The sequence below is a fragment of the Enhydra lutris genome, unplaced genomic scaffold, assembly GCF_002288905.1.
Source record: "Enhydra lutris kenyoni isolate GAN:26980312 unplaced genomic scaffold, ASM228890v2 scaffoldscaffold28, whole genome shotgun sequence".
Lineage (NCBI taxonomy): Eukaryota > Metazoa > Chordata > Mammalia > Carnivora > Mustelidae > Enhydra > Enhydra lutris.
The window spans coordinates 6959637-6978650 of record NW_019154112.1 but is presented as its reverse complement, the minus strand read 5'-3'; the positions used below and the strand labels follow the sequence as shown (position 1 = coordinate 6978650).

At 38.2% G+C, this 19014-nt stretch overlaps 1 pseudogene; it reads left to right on the top strand.

Annotated features, from left to right (window-relative positions):
- LOC111152467 overlaps nucleotides 1–18507 on the top strand; it is a 39154-nt pseudogene extending 20647 nt beyond the window's left edge.
- The last annotated feature ends 507 nt before the right edge of the window (nucleotides 18508–19014 follow it).

The following is a 19014-nucleotide window of genomic DNA, read 5'->3' as shown; positions in this document are numbered from 1 at the left end:
GCATCCTGTCATATTAGCGCTTCTACACAGCTACCAGGAAAAGGCAGCATGACCAAAAAGTGCCATGGGACATGAGGTCTTCTAAATAACCCCACTGTAATTTTTCAAATTGCTGCCCAATGTCTTCTTCAGAACAGCAGCAAATGTCAATGAAGACTCAGGTACCTGTTCAGAGTAGAATCACTGTTGTTCAAATAGCAAGTGAAAAACAGACTAGATGCTCTCTGGTGCTGAAGAAAGGAAGAAAGAAGGGCCACTGATTATACCTATTATTTTGGAGACAATATATCTCTTCTCTGAACTAGAAGATAAGTGTGGCATTGGCTTTGCCTAAACTAGGCTATTAGTGCGATGACAGAATTTAACAGTATGTGAGATTCTTAACTAATATCATAAAAGTGGCAGCGACTGTCTTTTTTCCACTGTATATTTTTTCCTGCTTTGTTGAAAATTATTTGACCATAAAGTTGAGGGTCCATATCTGGGCTCTGTTCCACTGGTCAATGTATCTATTCTTGTGCCAGAACCATGCTGTCTTGGTGATCACAGCTTTGTAGTAAATCTTAAAATCAGGCAACATGATGCCTGCAGTTTTGTTTTTCTTTTTCAGTATTTCCTTAGCAATTCAGGGTCTCTTCTGATTCCATACAAATTTTAGGATTGTTTGTTCTAGCTCTTTGAAAAATGCTAGTGGAATTTTGATCAGGATAGCATTGAAAGTATAGATTGCTCTAGGCAGTATAGACATTTCAACAATGTTTATTCTTCTGATCCAGAGCATGGAAGGGTCTTCCATCTTTTTGTCTTCTTCAATTTCTCTTGTAAGTGTATTTCCTTGAGTACAGATCCTTTACCTTTTTGGTTAGGTTTATTCCCAGGTATCTTATGGTTCTTGGTGCTATAGTAAATGGAATTGATTCTCTAATTTCCCTTTCTCTATTTTCATTGTTAGTGTATAAGAAATCAACTGATTTCTGTGCATTGATTTTGTATCCTGCCACATTACCAAATTGCTGTATGAGTTCTAGTAGTTTGGGGGTGGAGTCTTTTGGGTTTTCCATATAAAGTATCATGTCATCTGTGAAGAGAGAGAGTTTGACTTCTTCACTGCCAATCTGGATACCTTTTATTTCTCTTTGTTGTCTGATTGCTGTTGCTAGGACTTCTAGTACTATGTTGAACAACAGTGGCAAGAGTGGGCATCCTTGTCATGTTCCTAATCTCAAAGGGAAGGCTGTGAGCTTTTTCCCATTGAGGATGATATTCACTATGGGTTTTTCATAGATAGATTTTATGAAGTTGAGGAATGCCAGAGTTGCCAATCTGTGGAAAGAACCAAGATGCCCTTCAAAGGACAAATGGATAAAGAAAATATGTTCCATATATACTATGGAGTATTATGCCTCCATCAGAAAGGATGAATACTCAACTTTTGTATCAACATGGATGGGACTGGAAGAGATTATGCTGAGTGAAATAAGTCAAGCAGAGAGAGTCAATTATATGGTTTCACTTATTTGTGGAGCATAAAGAATAACACGGAGGACATGGGGAGTTGGGGAGGAGAAGTGAGTTGGGGTGAAATTGGAGGGGGAGACTAACCATGAGAGATTGTGGACTCAGAAACAAGCTGAGGGTTTTGGAGGGGGGTTTGGAGGGGGGGGTGAGTCTGGTGGTAGGTTTTATGGAGGGCACGTATTGCATGGAGTACTGGGTATGGTGCATAAAAAATGAATTCTGGAACATTGAAAATAATTTTTTTTTTTTTTTAGGAAAGTTAATTTTTTTTAATTTTATTTTTTATAAACATATATTTTTATCCCCAGGGGTACAGGTCTGTGAATCGCCAGGTTTACACACTTCACAGCACTCATCATAGCACATACCCTCCCCAATGTCCATAATCCCACCCCCCCAACCCCCCTCCCCCCATTAACCCTCAGTTTGTTTTGTGAGATTAAGAGTCACTTATGGTTTGTCTCCCTCCCAATGCCATCTTCTTTCATTTACTCTTCTCCTACCCCCTTAACCCCCCATGTTGCATCTCCTCTCCCTCATATCAGGGAGATCATATGATAGTTGTCTTTCTCCGATTGACTTATTTCGCTAAGCATGATACCCTCTAGTTCCATCCACGTCGTCGCAAATGGCAAGATTTCATTTCTTTTGATGGCTGCATAGTATTCCATTGTGTATATATACCACATCTTCTTTATCCATTCGTCTGTTGATGGACATCTAGGTTCTTTCCATAGTTTGGCTATTGTAGACATTGCTGCTATAAACATTCGGGTGCACGTGCCCCTTCGGATCACTACGTTTGTATCTTTAGGGTAAATACCCAGCAGTGCAATTGCTGGGTCATAGGGTAGTTCTATTTTCAACATTTTGAGGAACCTCCATGCTGTTTTCCAGAGTGGTTGCACCAGCTTGCATTCCCACCAACAGTGTAGGAGGGTTCCCCTTTCTCCGCATCCTCGCCAGCATCTGTCATTTCCTGACTTGTTAATTTTAGCCATTCTGACTGGTGTGAGGTGGTATCTCATTGTGGTTTTGATTTGTATTTCCCTGATGCCGAGTGATGTGGAGCACTTTTCATGTGTCTGTTGGCCATCTGGATGTCTTCTTTGCAGAAATGTCTGTTCATGTCCTCTGCCCATTTCTTGATTGGATTATTTGTTCTTTGGGTGTTGAGTTTGCTAAGTTCTTTATAGATTTTGGACACTAGCCCTTTATCCGATATGTCATTTGCAAATATCTTCTCCCATTCTGTCAGTTGTCTTTTGGTTTTGTTAACTGTTTCCTTTGCTGTGCAAAAGCTTTTGATCTTGATAAAATCCCAATAGTTCATTTTTGCCCTTGCTTCCCTTGCCTTTGGCGATGTTCCTAGGAAGATGTTGCTGCGGCTGAGGTCGAAGAGGTTGCTGCCTGTGTTCTCCTCAAGGATTTTGATAGATTCCTTTCTCACATTGAGATCCTTCATCCATTTTGAGTCTATTTTCGTGTGTGGTGTAAGGAAATGATCCAACAAATGGAGGTGGGAAAATTGGACAGCCACATGTAGAAAAATGAAAATAAATTTTTTTAAAAAGTGGCAGTGAATACTACCTTGCTACCATCTGAGCAGAACAGCCTATAACATTAGCCTTTACTGTCAATGACAGCCTCTTTACCCTGGCAATGTTTAAATGCTTCACAGAATTCAAAACAGGAGACTAGAACTTAGATGTCTGGTTGACTTATCTGCATGTTTGTCTATAAATAATCTCATAGAAATAGTAAAACATATGTGTTTGGAGGAAACTTTGATTTTGCAGTGGGTGCTCTGATATAAGGATCAAAAAGAAGTTTAAATCATTTCTGCTTTTATCATCTTTATAATTTATACAAAAAGGTTCAAGATATTGATGCAAGGGCTGGGGGTAATATATAAGCAAAGGACTCAGTGCTGGTCCAAAGAGAAGAATTAGATTCTTTTGTCTGATCTCTTCAAATGCTTCCTGTACCCAAAAATGATGGAATCTTATGTTTCACCATTAATGAAAATCACAAATACTACTATCCCTCAGTAATATTTTTCAACTTCCACAGACTGAGATGAAAACTGTTCCTTTTAAAACCATGGTTTAACAGAGAGGAGAGGAGAATACAATAAAACTACACCTTGCTGCCAGCTCCTGGCACTTCATCCCACTTACTCACTTTAATTTTTCCAGAGCAGCAATCACTACCTGGTACTTCATGTGATTGTTTCTCTACTGTCTCTCTCTCTCTTTCCTAGAGTGGAAGTGCCAAATGGGCACAAATATTGTTTTGTTCACTTTTGTATCTCCAGTAAAACTAGCATGTAATACACCCTCAATAAACATCAGTTGAGTGAATGAATAAAGGCAGAAAATGTTATTAAGTGTCAGGAAATGGTGGAAATAAACACCAAACAATGATGGCTAGAATTTATAAAGAGAAAAATGGATGATGGTGATTTTGTTTTACACCTTAGACTTCTCTCAGTTTGGTGTAGAATACTGACATGGCTGTCCATATAATATATACACATATATGTCAAATATAATCTTGGAAATGTTTATATTGTGAGAATAAATATACATCTAAGGAGAGGAAAAGGAAGATATAGAAATACAAGTGACATAAAAAGAAAATAAAAAGCTATCTGTATCCAAATCCATTTTCTGCCCAACTCTTTTGCTTTCCAAGACACTATGTTTTACTAACCATCTCCTTAACTTCTTGTGGGTTGAGACCCTTGCTTATCTTTCAGATATGAAGGTCACTTTAGTAATTGTGGTCCCTTGACTTCTTGAATTTATAAACTCCCACCTCTTCACTACTGCTTTGGTGTTCCATCTTTTCTATTGCTATAAAGCCAAACTCTGATCGTCTTTCTCACTATCAACTCTGGCCTACAGAAGAAATATCTACAGTACAAAATGGTACCAGTACCCCTTTCAGCAGTGGTGTTCCTGATGACTTTGATAAATAGATATACCCTCTGGGCATTCTTACAGAATATAATCCTCCATTGAGTGGTCTGGTCTCACATAATATATTCCCTCCTGCAAAGTCACTTTTCTGAGCCATTTTGACCCCTTCTAGAACTGTATCCCAGGGAAATTCAGGCATTCCCACTTTTCTCGGTGTGGACAATCATTCTCTCCAGGCTTTTAAGGGCCACTCTAGCAGTGAACTTGTGAATTCTATATTCGGAAAGTGCCCCAAGTCTATGAATTCTTGTTTACCAAGCCTCAAGTTCTGTACCTCTCTGCCCTGACACCCTTAAGCAAGCACCATCGTATTCCTGCTGGTATATATTAGCTCATTCCTGCACCTTCTTTGGAATGCACATAACCAATTACTAAGGTTTTTATTAGTTTCAAAATGTACTTATTCTTGTTTTTGCAATCCTTGTTTCCCACTTATCTGTACAATCTTTCTACTTCTGATCTGATCTGACTATAAAAGCATTGTAAAGCAGAACAAAGAGGTGGCAGAAAATCATGCTCTATTTTTAATAACCAGTTGACAAGGGAGTCTCATTGAGACATTTTCATACTTACAAAGAGAAACATAATGCATGCATTAATACAGGGAGATAACTTGCTTAAAATGGATAGAATTACTATTTGCTTTATTTTAAAAGGGAGGGTTCATCAAATGAAAAGATAGAAAGCTGATGTTTTTTTTTTAATATGTTCACTTTAATTACATCCATTTATCTGGGAGGAAAATCCTTATCCTTTTAGGAAAGGATCTCAAAGGTGAGATGAAATATCATCTTTATGAAGAAATAAAATATTTAGAGATAACATAACTATGAACTAGAGGAGTCTAGTAAATGGAGATTTTCTGTTGATCGTATGTCAACAAAAAATTCTACTGAGACAATCATATAAAAAAAATGGGCAGAAGATATGAATAGACACTTCTCCAACGAAGACATACAAATGGCTATCAGACACATGAAAAAATGTTCATCATCACTAGCCATCAGGGAGATTCAAATGAAAACCACATTGAGATACCACCTCACACCAGTTAGAATGGCCAAAATTAGCAAGACAGGAAACAACATGTGTTGGAGAGGATGTGGAGAAAGAGGAACCCTCTTACACTGTTGGTGGGAATGCAAGTTGGTGCAGCTACTTTGGAGAACAGTGTGGAGATTCCTCAAGAAATTAAAAATAGAGCTTCCCTATGACCCTGCCATTGCACTACTGGATATTTACCCCAAAGATACAGATGTAGTGAACAGAAAGGCCATCTGTACCCCAATGTTTATAGCAGCAATGGCCACGGTCGCCAAACTGTGGAAAGAACCAAGATGCCCTTCAACGGATGAATGGATAAGGAAGATGTGGTCCATATACACTATGGAGTATTATGCCTCCATCAGAAAGGATGAATACCCAACTTTTGTAGCAACATGGACAGGACTGGAAGAGATTATGCTGAGTGAAATAAGTCAAGCAGAGAAAGTCAATTATCATATGGTTTCACTTATTTGTGGAGCATAACAAATAGCATGGAGGACAAGGGGAGATGGAGAGGAGAAGGGAGTTGAGGGAAATTGGAAGGGGAGGTGAACCATGAGAGACTATGGACTCTGAAAAACAATCTAAGGGTTTTGAAGGGGCGGGGGTGGGAGGTTGGGGGAACGAGGTGGTGGGTATTAGAGAGGGCACGGAGTGCATGGAGCACTGGGTGTGGTGCAAAAACAATGAATAGTGTTCTAATGGGCATATTATAAAATATTAAAATAAAATAAATAAATAAACTTTTTAATGAAAAAAAATTCTACTGAATGTTGACCTTTAAATTTTCTATTCAGTATTGCTTTGAATTTGAGTTGCTAGCACTCTTTACTTGCAATATTATTAGAGATGTATATAAATTTTGGGAAGTTAAAAGAGAACCCTGCACCTGTTGAAACACTCATGCTTTGCTTTCTCACTTGGAAACAGTAAATTGCAAAATGCATTTAAATAGCTAATTTCCTGCTTGAAAATACTAAATTACTTCTTCTGATTTCCCTTTTGTGTTTTGCTAAGAGGGAACTGTAATCTTGTGCCCTAGTAATGACAAGGTGGATACTTTCTGTATTTCTGTTAGGTGCTCACGTTAACATTACTTATAACCTTATATAACAAAGACCATCACCCACAAGACAAAACAGAGGTTGGAAAAATGAAAAACAACATGAGATTTACAAAATACATACATGCATACATACAAAAACTTATTGTCAGCCAGCCCTGAGTGATGGTACCAATTACCCAATGCATATTGTGTACATTCATGCTTTAGGGGTTTTTTTTTGTTCTTTTTTTTAAGTTTTTTTTTTTTTTTATTTGACAGATCACAAGTAGGCAGAGAGGCAGGCAGAGAGAGACAGGAGGAGGCAGGCTCCCTGCTGAGCAGAGAGCCCGATGTGAGGCTCGATCCCAGGACCCTGAGATCATGACCTGAGCCGAAGGCAGAGGTTTTAACCACTGAGCCACCCAGGCACCCCATGCTTTAGTTTTTAAAGCAATCTTGTCAAAATTTTGTTATTGTTTCATAAAAATCTTTTTTTTTTATTTCTATGTGTTTTATGTAGCCTACTGGTTTTATATAATCAGGTTTAAGTACTTTATGTTAAATATTTTTGGTCTATATATAAATGCTCAAATATATTGGATGAGTCAAATTTAAAAATATATGATTTATTCTAATCACCATGTTCTATGAATGAAAGATTTATTTTATTATTTAATTCATGCCCCATAAGATACTCCCCAAAGGTTTTTCTACCTTTTTCTTGGGGAGAGGGAGGTTGATAAGGTTGTTCAGTTGATATAACAATAGATTTATGGAAGCTATAATCCACTTAAATAATGTCATACTCTCTCCTTACCAAAAGGCATCTGAAGTTTTCCATGTCATATCTTCGATAAAGGGTCCTATAGTTGGAATTTTGGAGAATAATGATGGTGAATTTTAAAGCATTTTAAATTAATACAATTTTTTTTCTCAAGGTGGAAGCTCAATCTGTTCTTTTAGCTTTAGGTATCTTTCATAGCCTATCAATATGAGGTAAGATTGAAAACCACAGTGGACAGACTGAAATGCATCACTAAATAAAAAACAGGAAGTAAGTCAATGATTGCCTTCCCTGTTGTATAAATATATGAAGAAACATTTAGCACACATCGGTTCCATCAACAATATCATTGAGTAAACTCTACCTGTATGTTTACCCCCAATATTTTATATATTTAACTTACCATACTTTGATTTAATTTGAAGTACAATGACTGACCCTCCCCCAAAGAATAAGAGAGTCTGTGATAACCTTAATTTCAACATGTCAAGTCCTGTTTATTGATAACTTTGAAATGTTAACTTATGTTCTAATAGCACAAATGCGTTATTCATAGGATGAATTTGTAATTAATTTCCCAAAGAAGGAAATTTTGAGAATAAAAGAGGCACTATTAATTGTAAGAATGAAGAGAGAGAATAACCCAGGATTGTCCCAAGCAAATATATGTTCATAATGACTTTAATTATTAAATATTGTTGACAGTTTACCAATATATCCATTTCTAAATTCAACAGTCCCAACTTGTCTTCTTTATGCATTCATGATCCCTACTGTAGAGTCTAATTTAGACAAAATAGAATGAAGTTGAACAGCAAAGAATCTGTACCCAGAATGCATTGGTTCAAATCTCAGTTCTTCCACTTAGCATTTGTGATGTTTTGGGAAATTTACCTAAACTCTCAATGACTTATTTCCTTTATCTTTAAGGAGGACTGAAGATTTCAGTAAATATTTCATGTATTTGTGAGGATTGATTAGGATATAAAATATTTAAAACTGTGCCTAGCACATAGTAAATGATTAATAAATATAAATTACTATTGTGGGTTGAAATATACTACAGTAGGTTCTCTGTATAAAAATCAGAGGGGAGAAAGCCCAAATTGTATTTTCTTATTATATTATCTTACTTGTTCATAAACAGAAGAATTAATGGTAAATTAAGTATATACAATGAATAATGAAGTTTTGGTGACTAGATATGAAGAAATATCTCAATTTTGCTTCAGCAAAATTTCACACTAACCCTGAAGATTTGTGTGTGCACATTGTAAGAGAAGCTTATATATCTCCAAAGACTTTTTTTATTGCTTTTTTCTTAAATTAACATATACTATATTATTTGCCCCAGGGAAATCTGTATGTGAATCATCAGGCTTACACATTTCACATCACACATCATAGCACATACCCTCCCCAATGTCCATAATCTAGCCACCCTATCCCTAGCCCCCAACCCCCAGCAACCCTCAGTTTGTTTTGTGATATTAAGAGTCTCTTATGGTTTGTCTCCCTCCCAATCCCATCTTGTTTCATTCTTTCCTCCCTACCCCCATGACCCCTGCCATGCCTCTCAAATTCCTCGTATCAGAGAGAGCATATGATAATTGTCTTTCTCTTACTGATAAGTTCTTTCTAGATTTTGGATACTAGCCCTTTATCTGATATGTCATTTGCAAATATCTTCTCCCATTCTGTCAGTTTTCTTTTGGATTTGCTGACTGTTTCCTTTGCTGTGCAAAAGCTTTTGATCCTGGTGGAGTCCCAATAGTTCATTTTTGCCCTTGATTTCCTTGCCTTTGGTGATGTTTCTAGGAAAAATTTGCTGCAGCTGAGGCCATAAGAGGTTGCTGCCTATGATCTCCTTAAGGGTTTTGATGGATTCCTGTCTCACATTGAGGTCGTTCATCCATTTTGAGCCTATTTTTATGTGTGGTGTAAGGGAATGGTCCAGTTTAATTCTTCTGCATGTGGTTGTCCACTTTTCCTAATACCATTTGTTAAAAAGACTGTCTTTTTTCCACTGGACATTCTTTCCTCCTTTGTCAAAGATTAGTTGACCATAGAGTTGAGGATCTATTTCTGGGCTCTCTATTCTGTTCTATTGATCTATGTGTCTGTTTTTGTGCCAGTACCATACTGTCTTGATGATGACAGCTTTGTAATAGAGCTTGAAGTCTGGAATTGTGATACCACAAACTTTGGTTTTCTTTTTCAACATTCCTCTGGCTATTTGGAGTCTTTTCTGGTTACAAATAAATTTTAGGATTATTTTTTCCATTTCTTTGAAAAATTTCATGGTATTTTGATAGGGATTGCATTGAATGTGTAGATTGCTTTAGACATTTTCACAGTATTTGTTCTTCCAATCCATGAGCATGGGATGTTTTTCCATTTATTTGTGTCTTCCTCAATTTCTTTCATGAGTACTTCATAGTTTTCTGAGTACCAATTCTTTTCCTCTTTGGTTGGGTTTATTCCTAGGTATTGTATGGTTTTGGATGTAATTGTAAATGGGATTGACTCCTTAATTTCTCTTTCTTCTGTCTTACTGTTTGTGTATAGGAATGCAACTGATTTCTGTGCATTGATTTTATATACTGACACTTTACTGAATTCCTGTACAAGTTCTAGCAGTTTCAGAGTGGAGTCTTTTGGGTTTTCCACAGAAAGTGTCATATCATCTGCAAAGAGTGAGAGTTTGACCTTTTCTTTGTTGATTTGGATGCCTTTAATTTCTTTATGTTGTCTGATTGCTGAGGCTAGGACTTCTAGTACCATGTTGAATAGAGGGGGTGATAGTGGACAACCCTGCCGTGTTTCTGACCTTAGGAACCTTAGCTCTCAGTTTTTCCCCATTGAGAATGATATTCACTGTGAGTTTTTCATAGATGGCTTTGATGATATTGAGGTATATATTCTCTACCCCTACACTGTGAAGAGTTTTGATCAGGTTCAAGTTTGATCTTTGATCAAGAAAGGGTGCTGTATTTTATCAAATTCTTTTTCAGCATCTATTGAGAGTCTCATATGATTCTTGTTCTTTTATTAATGTATTGTATCGCATTGATTGATTTGTGGATATTGAACCAAACTTGCAGCTCAAGAATAAATCCCACTTGGTCTTGGTGAATAATCCTTTTGCTGTACTGTTGGATCCTATTGGCTAGTATATTGGTGAGAATTTTTGCATCCATGTTCATCAAAGATATTGGTCTGTAATTCTCCTTTTTGATAGGGTCTTTGTCTGGTTTTGGGATCAAGGTAATGCTGGCCTCATAAAATGAGTTTGGAAGTTTTCCTTCCATTTCTGTTTTTGGAACAGTTTCAGGAGGATAGGCATTAATTCTACTTTAAATGTTTGGTAGAATTCCCCTGGGAAGCCATATGGCCCTGGGCTCTTGTTTGTTGGGAGATTTTTGATGAATCTTTCAATCTCCTTACTGGTTATGGGTCTGTTCAGGTTTCTACCTCTTCCTTGTTCAGTTTTGGTAGTTTATATGTCTCCAGGAATGCATCCATTTCTCCCAGATTGTCAAATTTGTTGGTGTATTGTTGCTTATAATATGTTCTTATAATTGTTTGTATTTCTCTGGTGTTGGTTGTGATCTCTCCTCTTTCCTTCATGATTTTATTAATTTGGGTCCTTTTTCTTTTCTTTTGGAGAAGTCAGTGTCCAGTTTTTTTTTTTTTATCTGTTCTACTGTTCTTTTGGTTTCTACTTCATTGATTTCTGCTCTAATCTTTATTATTTCTGTTCTCCATCTGGGTGTAGGCTTTCTGTGATGCTCTTTCTCCAGCTGCTTTAGCTGTAGGGTTAGGTTGTATACTTGAGAGCTTTCTTGGTTCTTGACAAAGGTTTGCACTGCTATATACTTTCATCTCAGGACCACGTTTGCTGTGTCCCAAAGATTTTGAACAGTTGTATTTTCATTTTCATTTGTTTCCATGATTTTTTTTTTTAATTCTTCTTTAATTTCCTGGTTGACCCATTCATTCTTTAGTAGGATACTCTCTAGCCTCCTTGTATTTGAGTCCTTTCTGACTTTCCTCCTGTGATTGAGTTCTGGTTTCAAAGCATTGTGGTCTGAAAATATGCAGGGAATGATCTCCAATCTTTTGGTACAGGTTGAGACATAATTCATGACCCAGGATGTGATCTATTCTGGAGAATGTTCCCTGTACACTAGAGAAGAATGTGTATTCTGTTGCTTTGGAATGGAATGTTCTAAATATATCTGTGATGTCCATCTGGTCCAGTGTGTCATTTAAAGCCTTTATTTCTTTGTTGATCTTTTGTTTGGATGATCTGTCCTTTTCAGTGAGGGGGGTGTTAAAGTCCCCTACTGTTATTGTATTATTATTGATGTGTTCCTTTGATTTTGTTATTAGTTGGTTTGTATAATTTATATAATTGGTTGTTCCCATGTTAGGGGTATAGATATTTAAAATTGTTAGATCTTCTTGTTGGACAGACCCTTTAAGTTATACATAATGTTTTTCCTCATTTCTTATTGTAGTCCTTGGTTTAAAATCTAATTTATCTAAGGATTGTCACCCCAGCCTCCTTTTAATGTCAGTTAGCATGGTAAATTGTTTTTCACCCCCTTACTTTAAATCTAGAGGTGTTTGTGATTTAAAATGAGTTTCTTGTAGACAGCATATTGATGGATCTTGTTTTTTTTTTAATCCATTCTGATACCCTGTGTCTTTTGATTGAAACATTTTAGGCTCTCTCTTTGCTTAGAGGAACCCTTTCAATATTTCCTGTAGGGCTGGTTTGGTGTTTGCAAATTCTTTTAGTTTTTGTTTGTCCTGGGAACTTTTTATTTCTCCTATTTTCAATGACAGCCTAGCTCAATAAAGTATTCTTGGCTGCATATTTTTCTCATCTAGTGCTCTGAATATATCATGCCAGTCCTTTCTGGCTTGCCAGATCTCTGTGGATAGGTCTGCTGCCAACCTAATATTTCTACCATTGTATGTTACTGACCTCTTGTCCCGAGCTGCTTTCAGGATTTCTCTTTGTCACTGAGACTTGTATCTTTTACTGTCAAATGATGGGGTGTGGACCTACTTTTATTGATTTTGAGAGGGGTTCTCTGTGTCTCCTGGATTTTGATGCTTGTTCCTGTCACCAAATTAGGGATATTCTCTGCTACAATTTGCTCTAATATACCATCTGCCCCTCTCCCTCTTTCTTCTTCTTCTGGGATCCCAATTATTCTAATATTGTTTCATCTTACAGTATCACTTATCTCTCAAATTCTCCCATCGTGGTCCAGTAGTTGTTTGTCTCTCTTTTGTCCAGCTTCATTATTCTCCATCATTTGGTGTTCTATATCACTAATCCTCTCTTCTGCCTCATTTATCCAAGCAGTAAGAGCTTCTGTTTCGTTTGTACCTCATTAATAACTTTTTTTATTTCAACTTGGTTAGATTTTAGTTCTTTTATTTCTCCAGAAAGGGATTTTATTTCTCCAGAAAGGGATTCTCTAATATCTTCCATGCTTTTTTGAGCCCAGCTAGCACCTTGATAATCATCACTCTGAACATAATACTGACATTCTGACATAATACTAATGTCCATATTGATTAGGTTTCTAGCTATCAGTACTGCCTCTTTCGTTTTTTGTTTTTGTTTTTGTTTTTTCATGGTAAAACCCTCAACAGAGTAGGTTTATTTTTTTAACATTTTGTTTTATTTTTTTTTAATTTATTTTTATTTTTTCAGTGTTCCAAGATTCATTGTTTATGCACCACACCCAGTGCTCCATGCAATATGTGCCCTCCTTAATACACTCTACCAGGCCCTCCTTACCCCCACCCCTCTATACCCTCCAAAACCCTCAGTTTGGTTCTCAGAGTTCACAGTCTATCATGGTTCATCTCCCCCTCTGACTTCCCCCAACTCCCTTCTTCTCTCCTTTACCCAATGTCCTCTGTGTTACTCTTTATGCTCCACAAGTAAGTGAAACAATACAATAATTGACTCTCTCTGCTTGACTTACTTCACTCAGCATAATCTCCTCCAGGCCCATCCATGTTGATAGAAAAGTTGGGTATTCATCCTTTCTGATGGAAGCTTAATACTCCATTGTATATATGGGCCATATCTTTATCCATTTCTCTGTTGAAGGGCATCTTGGCTCTTTCCACAGTTTGGCAATTGTGGACACTGCTGCTATAAGCATTGGGGTACAGATGTCCCTTCTGTTCACTACGTCTGTATCTTTGGGGTAAATACCCATAGTGCAATTACAGGGTCATAGGATAGCTCTATTTTTAATTTCTTAAGGAATCTCCACACTGTCTTCCAAAGTGGCTGCACCAACTTGCATGCCCACCAACAGTGTAAGAGGGTTCCTCTTTCTCCACGTCTTCTCCAACACTTGTTGTTTACTGTCTTGTTGATTTTGGCCATTCTAACTGGTATAAGGTGGTATCTCAATGTGGTTTTGATTTGAATCTCCCTGATGGCTCGTGGTGATGAACATTTTTTCAAGTGTCTGTTAGCCATTTGTATGTCTTCTTTGGAGAAGTGTCTGTTCATGTCTTCTGCCCATTTTTGGACGTGATTATCTCTTTTGTGTGTGTTGAATTTGATGAGCTCTTTATAGATCTGGGATATCAGCTCTTTGTCTCTATTGTCATTTGCGAATATCTTCTCCCATTCCGTGCATTGCCTTTTTGTTTTGTTGACTGTCTGATTTGCTGTGCAGAAGCTTTTGATCTTGATGAAATCCCAAAAGTTCATTTTCACTTTTGTTTCCTTTGCCTTTGGAGACATGTCTTGAAAGAAGTTTCTGTGGCCTATGTTGAAGAAGTTACTGCCTATGTTCTCCTCTAGGATTTTGATAGATTCCTGCCTCATGTTGAGGTCTTTTATCCATTTTGAGTTTATATTTGTGTATGGTGTAAGAGAATGGTCAAGTTTCATTCTTCTATATAGATGTCCCATTTTCCCAGCACCATTTTTTGGAGAAACTGTGTTTTCTCCACTGTATATTTCTTCCTGCTTTGTTGAAAATTATTTAACCATAGAGTTGTGGGTCCATATCTGGGCTCTCTACTCTGCTCCACTGATCTATGTGTCTGTTTTTGTGCCACTATCATGCTGTCTTGGTGATCACAGCTTTGTAGTAAATCTTAAAATCAGGCAACATGATGCCTGCAGTTTTGTTTTTCTTTTTCAGTATTTCCTTGGCAATTTGAGATCTCTTCTGGTTCCATACAAATTTTAAGATTATTTGTTAGAGCATTTTGAAAAATGCTGGTGGAATTTGATCAGGATGGCATTGAAAGTATAGATTGCTCTGGGCAGTATAGACATTTTAATAATGTTCATTATTCCAATCCATGAGCATGGAATGCTTTTCCATCTTTTTGTGTCTTCTTCAATTTCTTTCATGAGTGTTCTGTAGTTCCTCAAGTATGGATCCTTTACCTCTTTGGTTACGTTTATTCCCAGGTATCTTATGGTTCTTGGTGCTATAGTAAATGGAATCAATTCTCTAGTTTCCCTTTCTGTATTTTTATTGTTAGGGTATAAGAAATCAACTGATTTCTGTGCATTGATTTTGTATCCTGCTACATTACTGAATTGCTGTATAAGTTCTAGTAGTTTGGGGGTGGAGTCTTTTGGGTTCTCCATATAAGTATCATGTCATCTGTGAAGAGAAAGAGTTTGACTTCTTCATTGCCAATATGAATACATTTTACTTCTTTTTGTTGTCTGATTGCTGTTGCTAGGACTTCTAGTACTATGTTGAACAACAGTGGTGAGAATGGTCATCCTTGTCCTGTTCCTGATTTCAAAGGGAAAGCTGTCAGCTTTTCCCCATTGAGAATGATATTTGCTGTGAGTTTTTCATAGATTTTATGAAGCTGAAGAATGTTATCTCTATCCCTATTCTGTGAAGTGTTTTAATCAGGAAGAGATGTTGTATCTTGTCAAATGTCTTTTCTGCATCAAATGAGAGGATCATGTGGTTCTTCTCTCCTCTTATTGATTTATTCTATCACACTGATGAATTTGTGAATGTTGAACCACCCTTGCATCCCAGGTGTAAATCCCACCTTTACATGGTAGATAATCTTTTTAATGTACCTTTGGATCCTATTAGCTAGGATCTTATTGATAATCTTGGCATCCATATTCATCAAGGATATTGGTCTGAAATTCTTGGTACTGCCCCTTCTTCTTTCTTTCTTTTTTTTTTTTTGTGGTGAGTTTTTCCACCTTGTCATTTTATCCAGATAATAGATGAATGAGAGAACAAAATACTAAAAGGGTAGCAATGACCCACAGAGAAATATACACTAATCAAATCAGAAAAGACCAAAAACTGCAGAGAGAAGAAAGGGAGGAAAAGATATCTATCCATCTAGATAGATAGATATAGATAGATACAGATATCTATATATAGATATTGATCTATTGATCTATCTATAGATATAGATATGTATATGTATACATAGATATATATCTATATATATGTATATCTATACATATATATGTGTATCTATCTATCTATATATCTATATCTATATCTATATCTATAGAGATAGATATTAGACTGGTGAATAGAACAGAGCCATACACTGGATTTTGGGTGTATTTTGGTCTGTTAGAAAAAACTGCCTCCCAAAATTTGAAAGAAACAAAAATTTATATATATATATGTAAATACAATGAAGGGATGGAAGATGAATGTAAAGATGAAAATTAAAAAACATTCTAAAAATGGAATTGATAAGATAAGAAGTTGGTTGAAAAAAGAAAAAAAGAGGAGAGAATGTGATCAGGCTGGAGACTAGAACAAAGCCATGCACAAGATTTAGGGTGTATTTTGATCTATTAGAAGAAATTATATCCCATTTTAAAGAAAAATATATATATACAAAAAATAAGGTTAAATACAATGAAGGGATAGAATATAACTATAACACTGAAAATTTTAAAAGATTTTTTAAAAGGTACTTATAAGATAAAATTGTTAGAAAAGGTTAAAATAGGAAAGAGGAAAAATTTTAAAATAGAATAAGAAAAAAAATAAAATTAAAAAAATTTAACTTTGAAAGACTGAAGAATCATCGGGGAAAAGCCATGAATTCTATGTGTTGCATTCCCCTAGCTCTGCAGTTCCACAATTCTCATTGATCTTGCTGATCTTCTGGGGTGGGGCCTGTTGCTGTGATTCTCAAATGTCTTTGCCCAAGGCAGAATTGCACCACATTTGCCAGGGGCCAGGCTAAGTAATCTTCATGGGCTTGGTCTCAGGAGCTTTTGTTCCCTGAATTCTTTCCATACAGCTTTGGAAGATGGGAATGAAAATGAAAGGCTCCCAATCTCTGGCCCCATAGGAGCTGAGAGCTCAGGGCCCCACTCCGAAGTGCACTCTCAGAGAAAAGCAGTCAATCCCTACCATCTCCCTCGTCTCTGGCCATACTCCATGCTCACCCAGCTTGTGACTGAACATTTCTATCTCAGGTGCATGGCCCCATTTGGAGTCTCCAAACCCAAAAGATTCCTGCTGGGTGCTCCCACACCAGTCCTCCTAGAAGAGGAAGGAAGCAGTCTCCATGGATCTGGTACCTGTGGGGTCCCTTTTCAAAGAACAGTGGCCCAACTGTGCCTTGTATCATGGTTTAAGGTAAGCCCAAGCTGAGAACTGACTCCTCAGCTCCATCTATGAAGCCAGCTTCCCCACTCCAATACCTGGGAGTTCTGCCACCCTCAGACACCCCTGGTCATTTTGTGACCTCACAGGTCTTGATAACACACTATCCCCATGAGGGCTCCACCCCACGCTTAGCTTCTGGAGTGACGTCGTTCAGTGGATCAGACTTCTAAAAGTTCCAATTTTGTGATCTGCTGCTCCACAGCTTGACGGGAGCCAGCCCCTCCCCCCACAGTCTATCTTCCCTTAGGTTGCCTTGGGATTCACTTCTATGCACATCCTGCCTTTCAGAAAGGGTCAATCTTCTGTTTCTAGAATTGCTGCTCTTCTTCTTTTCTATCTCCTTAGATTTTGTAGGTGTTCAGAATGGTTTGATAACTATCTAGCTGAACTCCTGGAACATGATGATATTAAGGTCTCCTACTTCTCCACCATCTTGCTCATCCCTCCACATGTAGTGTTTTATTCTATCCTTTTCCTTACTTCTCTGAAGGGAAAATAGAATGGCGAGTGGAGCTTTGTTTCTGATTTTAAGGAATGGGAGACAAGAGATTTGAAAGAGCAGTGTTCATGCTGACATTGTGCTCTGTGCCCAGGGAGTGAGGGTTTGAAGCTTGGACTTGGAAGCATTGGTGTTAAGGGAGGGTGATGTCCAAGTTTCCCGCACACAGAGTTGCTCAGCTGGTCTGCCTAAATGGACCCATTCCTGCCTTTTGAAGGGGAGCTTGAAGGTGGCTTGAGACCCTAGGACACTGGAGGAATTATCTGGAAAGGACACTTGGGTGGGCCAGTGTAGACAAGCCCAGGGAATTCCAGAGCTAACAATTAACACGTTTCTGAGACTGGAGTTTGCTTCTTTGAGTAGCATTGAGTGGGGGTGGAAGCAGTCTCTAGGTCTTGGGAATCACTGTGTCAGCAGGTGTGAGCCTGGCAGGGGAGTCAGATCAGATAGCTGGGAGATTGTGACACTGTGGCATTGGGCCTTCTGCCTTGATGCACAGTCCAGCTTGCTCCAGGGACAGGGCTCTGCTCCCTAGCTAGCCCTCCTGCTGCAGATGTGATAGGAAACTTGCTTCTTTGTCTCAGCAGGGGGCTTGGTGGGAAGCAGCCCACAGGCAGCATTCTGGATTCTTGCCCAGTGTGCCCCTTGCTTCCTCAGACAAGGCACCACAGGTGTCCTCTCCTGGCATCTATGAATTCAGCCAACAGAAGCACTTCTTCCAGAGTCACACTCCTGAAAAATCCTCCACTTTGTTGTGCTGTGTGGAAGAGGCCAGTTTTCACTCGGAACTGAAATCTCAGCTCCTGCCATTAGGTTCCAAGGCCACAGGGCACATCAGTCTCCTTGAAGCTCTAGTTTCACATGGGGCCTCACGTGCGAGACTGAGATTGAACCTGGGAAGCCTGCTGCTGTTGCTGCTGCTGCTGCAGGCTCCTTCCTGAAAAGTGTGCAGCAAAGCCTGGTTTGTGATGACGTCCCAGGAGAGAGAGATAGGTGCACCATTCTGCCCCAGCACAGGAGGATGGCAGATGTCAGTCACAGGTGGCTGGTGCAGGGAGGAGAGATGTCTGTTTCCCAGGACCTTGAACAGAGGGAGATTTTGACCCTGGGATGCTTCTCTGCTCAGATTTCTCAGGTGAGCACATCAGGCAAGGGGAGGAAGTGTATGTGCTCACCTGGAATTGAGGAAGGTGTCTGATTTCAGGTTTCATGTGCAAGCGGATTCCTCTTATGGCTCATTTTCCTGATGATCTTCAGGGTGCTGTAGGGGGACCCATTTTTCTGGGCAATGAAGGAGGTGTCTAGGGGTAGGAGGTAGTCCATGTTCTACCTGCTGAGGAAGGTGCCTTACACAGTGGATTTGCTGATGTTTGTGTCTGGGAGAACTCAGAACATCTACCCTTTTAACAACTTTCATGTACAAGTTTTCCCCACTTTTCTCAAAGTTC